The 5756-nt window shown below is 32.7% G+C and overlaps 1 long non-coding RNA gene across 1 annotated transcript; it reads right to left on the bottom strand.

Moving 5' to 3' along the window:
* Positions 1-3793: 3793 nt before the first annotated feature.
* Positions 3794-5298, bottom strand: LOC110877813. The gene is made up of 3 exons (XR_002557284.2): positions 4973-5298; positions 4293-4862; positions 3794-4176 (listed from the first exon to the last, which is right to left on the bottom strand). It is a non-coding gene; the product is annotated as an uncharacterized LOC110877813 (long non-coding RNA).
* Between the last annotated feature and the right edge of the window lie 458 nt (positions 5299-5756).

The raw sequence follows: 5756 nt of genomic DNA, 5'->3' as shown, positions 1-5756 counted from the left end.
AGCTTCGCTTACCTGGGAGAATTGGTGCATATTTGATTTAGCTAGTTTGAATGTGTAAACAATGGTGGTGGATGTAAGGTTTGGTTAACTGATGTTAACCTTTGCGATTTTAATAAAATATATCTTTTGTTGGCCGTTCAAAAAAAAAAAAAACTTGTTTGTTACTTGTATATGATCCCTTGAACAAATGTTTTTCAAGTTAAATTTGTGTAAAATGATTAAACTATCCTTGCTATAAAAAAATAATAACTTAAAAAACTTTAAAGCAGATATATTTTATTGTTTACTAACTAAAGTGGACCCCACCTTTTTAATTTAAATATAATTATAATTAGAGTAAATTACTATTTTGGCCCATATGTGTTAACCAATTTAACTCTTTCGGTCTAAAAAAGAATATTTTAACATATCAAACCCTAAGATTGTATTTTATAACGGTTTTGACCCTTAATATTAACCATGTTACTTTTTTATAGTTAAGACTAAAGGGACTAAAGGGTGTTATGGTCATTTTATAGTTTAGGGGCTATTTATCTAAGTTATAAACTTCTTTTAATCTTTTGATTAGTGTAATTACTTACTTTTTTATTTCATTTTTTCACGATTATCATTTAACAAAATATATTTTAAATATACAAATGAATACATATTTCTTTAACAATTAATTTTTTTTTATAAATGTCGTTTTTAAAAACATTTGTTTTTTTAACCTTTTTAAAACAATCTGTCGTTTTTAAAATCGTTTTTTAACTATTTGTTTTTAAAATCGTTCTTTTTATGTCCTTATTTTTTTTAAATTGAACAATTCATTTTTTTACCATTCTTTTTTAATATCACATGCATTTAAACTTTTTTTAAACTAATTAATTTATTAAAGTCGTTCATTTTTAAAACTGTTTAATTTTAAACCGTTCGTTTTAGAACCGTTTTTGTAAAGCGTTACTATTATTTTTAAAGCGTTATTTGAAATGTTTATCCTTTATAAAATTCTCCATTTTTTAGAATGTTTGTTCGAAATTCGTTCATTTTTTAAAACTTTGGTTTACTAAAATCATTCGCTTTTTAAAACCTTAAATTGTTCATAAAAATAAAGCAAAAGGCACTAAAAATCTATGTTAAAATATAAGGTTTTAAAAAGCGTATAGTTTTAATAAATAAAAGGTTTAAAAATTGAAGGAATTCCGAACAACCGAACGGTCCAAAAATGAAAGATTTTAAAAATATAAATGATTCGAATAATGCTTTAAAAATGAAAGGAACGTTTACAAAACGGTTCTTAAAGGAACGCTTTAAAAATGAACGACTTTAAAAAATGAATTTTTATAAAATATATGGTTTTAGAAAGAATGGTAAAAATGAACTGTTCAATTCTAAAAAACGAAGGACTTAAAATGAACGATTTTAAAAACAAACAGTTTAAAAAGAAACGATTATAAAAACGATAGACGGTTTTAAAAAGGTTATTAAACAATTTTTTTAAATTACTTTTTGAGTCCGTGTGTTTTAGTGGTTTTAACCACTTGAGTCCAAAATCAAGTTGTTTAACGCTTTGAGTCCCTATAGCCACTTTTCTTAATCATTTGAGTCCAATTTTCTAACACCATCCATCAAGTCTGTTAACTATGAGGGTAATTTGGTCATTTACACCCTAAGTACAAGTCTTATATGCGCATGAGTACAAGAAACAAGTCTTTAATGCATAAACTTTTAATATAATATATATATATATATATATAAATTACATACATATAATAAAACACACACACCACACACCTACACACTTTCTATCTCTCACACACTCTTCTCTCTCTCTCTCTCTCTCTCTCTCTCTCTCTCTCTCTCTCTCTCTCTCTCTCTCTCTCTCTCTCTTTGTAAACACCACCACCCTCCACCATCACACCACACCACACCACCCCCAGCACCTCCACCATCGCATCATCCCCACCACCACACGTTTTCGCCCGTATCTATATACTTAGTCGTCAAAAAATTCTTGAGTTATCTTATGTGGCTTTAAAATATTATTAAATATACAGTTGCCATTGTTACACGTGAAAATGATTTGGAACTTGATGGGAACGAAGTTACCTTCCATCTTCCACTTCTACCATCCCACTGCCGCCAACACCAAAGCCACGGCTTAACCGCTTCGATCTGCACGGCTTTAGGATCCTCCCGTGCATCAACTCCAAAGCCAACTGAATCTGGTACCCCTCCTCTGCTTGTGCATTCCCAGCAGTAGCATCAACTGCCATTGAAGTTCCATCATCTACTTGAAGTTTGATCTTCACCTTTCGCATTCGAAGAAAAGGATGATGCACGATTCGAAGAAGATTCATATCAATGCCATAAATGTCTCCATTTTTTTTTAACCCAAACATAAATTTCTTCACCAAATTCCAGCGAAGCACACGCCGGAATCTTCACCGGTGTTAGAACTCTTGCCATCTTCCTTCTTCTTCGTTTCCATGTCTTTTCCAGGTATTCTTGTATGCTTTCTGGTCAGAATTTACCTTAGAGCAAAAGCCCCATGTTGATTTATCATAACCGTAATGAACAATGTTGAATTTGAGTGATTGAAACTAGGTTTCATCGTTATTTTTTGGGTGATTTAGGAATTAGAATGATCTATAATGAGAGAGAAAGTATAAGAGATCTGGTGCTTAGAAATGAGAGAGAAAGTATAAGAGAGAGAAAGAGAAAAATAAATTAGTTTGTTTTATTTATTTTTTAATTATAGGGGTAATTTGGTCATTTAACAAATTTTAACAAAATAATTCTAACAGTGTTAGAAAATTGGACTCAAATGGTTAAGAAAACTGGCTATAGGGACTCAGGGCGTTAAATATTTTGATTTTGGACTCAAGTGGTTAAAACCCTTAAAACACAGGGGCTCAAAACGTAATTTACCCTTAATTGTATATTGAAAACGTATTTTGTTAAATAATAATCGTGAAATAAAGAAATAAAAATTAAGTAATTACACAAATGAAAATATTAAAAGAACTTTATAACTTACATAAACATCCCCTAAGCTATAAAATGACCATAATACCCTTATGCTTAACTTGAAAAAAGTAACATAGTTAGTGTTAGGGGCTAAAACTATTATAAAATGCAATCTCAGGGTCTGATATGTTAAAAGATTTTTTTTGGACTGAAAGAGTTAAACTAGTTAAACCACAGGGCCAAAATAAAAATTTACTCTTATAATTACTTAAACCCCAGCCTATCCCACCCCCACCCTGCTTTCTTCTCCGGCAACAACCACCCTTGTTATGACCACCACAACACCATCATTATCACTGCCACCAGACCACCCAACCAAACAACATAATCCTAACATCTTTTCATCACAGCCGCATACCAGAACAATCACCATCCTTTAACCTTCTATTTTATTTTTCGTTGGTCAGAATGTTGCAAGACAATACTCATCGAGAAAACATATCAAAGACTTACTTGAGAATCAGAAACACTTTTTAAGATGATAACCACATATTATTTCTATTGTTGATGAAATCGCTGCTCAAATTGTCATTTAGGGTTTCTCAATCAAAAATCAATTCAAGGCTTATTTGAGCAGCAAAAACACTTTTTTAGAGGGATTTTGTTTTTTTCTGCTTTTGTTACTCGTCGTTAATCATAAAATTGATTGAGAATACTGGGTTTTTTTTATTTTTCTGATTACTATGCGAAACAGTTGACGCGCCTAATCCATTTGTTAGATACTAAAGTAGATGGTGTTAGTGTTGGAGGTTGTAGGTGCAGCCGAACACTACTGTTTTTGTAGTCACAATTTACGCCTTCATTATTTATGAAAATTAAAAGAAAAGGTAGTTGAAGGTCAGACTACGCGTTTTGGCTCATACTCATGATGACCCGGTTCAACCCAACCCCGTCTTGACCCATTACCTAACCCATGACTCTTGGCCATAGTCCGTAACTATAACATGCATGTAAAATGTACCTAGTCAAGGAGGGCATCTATGTGATCCTCTTGTGTTTGGTCATCCAGTTATTCTTCTTCATTATGTCACAAGAATGGAACTTTGGAAGTAATATTTGACCAAAAAATTGCCATTACTGATGATACATCAATACCTTAGAACCATCATATTCATCATGGGTAACTTTTTGTTTCACTTGTCTTTCTTCTTTCAAATTTATAGCTCCCTGCGACACCATATATGGTCATAATCAGTACCAATTATTACATAAGACACCAATTAGCAGCTTACAACAAAAAAAAACAAATCAATTTAACCATATAATAGCACAAGAATTAATACCTCATCATCTTCTTGAGTTTCACTCTTTTTTCTGAAAGATCCCACATGTATATTGGTCTTTTTAGACTTAACAGAGCTGCTAGGTCCGTCACTTTCTTGTCATCATCATCCAGTAACTTGTAAGTCCTAACCCAACCCAAGCTGACTCGTTTCTACTTGTACAAATTATCCATATTCACATATTTATAAGTCCACATAAACGGATAACGACTGTGGGTCAGCTAGCCAAACCCAACCTACCTTACTTTTGACACATTACCTGATAGGTTCTTATAAATGAATAGCAATGCGATAACCCATATAAGACAAGTAGTTGACTCAATTGTTTCTTCAAAACATCACCAGTCACAACAACATTTTTCTTAAACATAAATGATATTCCCCTCAACATTACAAACTTTATGGCTACAATCTGATATGGAAATTGAACAAGATTGTAAACAAAGAATTCAACTAAGCAATCGAATTAACATAATTTAGGGAACAACTTGATTAGAAAAGAAACTGTTAGACCTAGACAAAGGGGTGAGATCATGTGGATTTTAACTGGGAGGGACAGCAAGCAACGACCTATAAAAATGCGAATCAGAATGGTAATAATAGCTTCACTTCTTCTCATGCAACCAAAAAAATTGGGGAAACACAAAAGAATGTAATCAAAAGAAGGGAATTCTCCTTACACAAAATCCCTGGTAATCAAATCGCACCACATTCTCTGATTTATCGTTGCAGTGAACCCCATACGAAACTTCAATAAAACCGACGACGTTGACTTCAAACCTGCATTGGATCCTTCTACAGTTTGATCCGCATCATGTTCCAAACGCTTTTTGTTCATCGTTAGGATCTCTTAAATCGACCATTGATCGTAGGGTCGATTAGGGTTAGGGAAGGAAGGCGAGAGATGTGGGGTAGAGGTGACATCAATGTGGGTCTGGCGATCGAAAGGGGATTGAAGAGTGAGGGCAATTGTTGCAGAACGTGGATGGGATTTAGTGCATGTTTGGCTTTCCTTTTGAAAATGATTTTCAACTTATTTGAGAAGTAATAAGTCAGGATTTCCTGACTTATTGACTTATTCACTCACACACAAAGGAATGCCAAACACTTTGAAAAGTCCTTTTTGCCTCAAATAAGTCAATAAGTTGAAATAGAAGGAACCCCAAACACCTCCTTAGAGCATGTTTGGCTAAGCTTTTCCAACCAACTTATTGACTTATTGACTTAATCAAAAAGCCAATAAAGAGTTTTAATGTTTGGCAAATGCAAAAGTCATTTTCAAAATGACTTTTTGAGAAGGAGAAAAAGTCATCAAAAAGTCATTTTTGAAAAGTTAGAATGTTGTGACTTTTTGAACTAACTTATTGACTTATTAGCTTTTAGTCATTTTCCAACAATAAGCTAAGCCAAACACTTTTTAAAAAACAACTTATTGACTTATTGGCTTTTCCCACCTCATAAGCT

This window comes from Helianthus annuus, chromosome 9 (genome assembly GCF_002127325.2).
Source record: "Helianthus annuus cultivar XRQ/B chromosome 9, HanXRQr2.0-SUNRISE, whole genome shotgun sequence".
Classification (NCBI taxonomy): Eukaryota; Viridiplantae; Streptophyta; class Magnoliopsida; order Asterales; family Asteraceae; genus Helianthus; species Helianthus annuus.
This window is presented reverse-complemented; position numbering and strand designations above follow the sequence as displayed.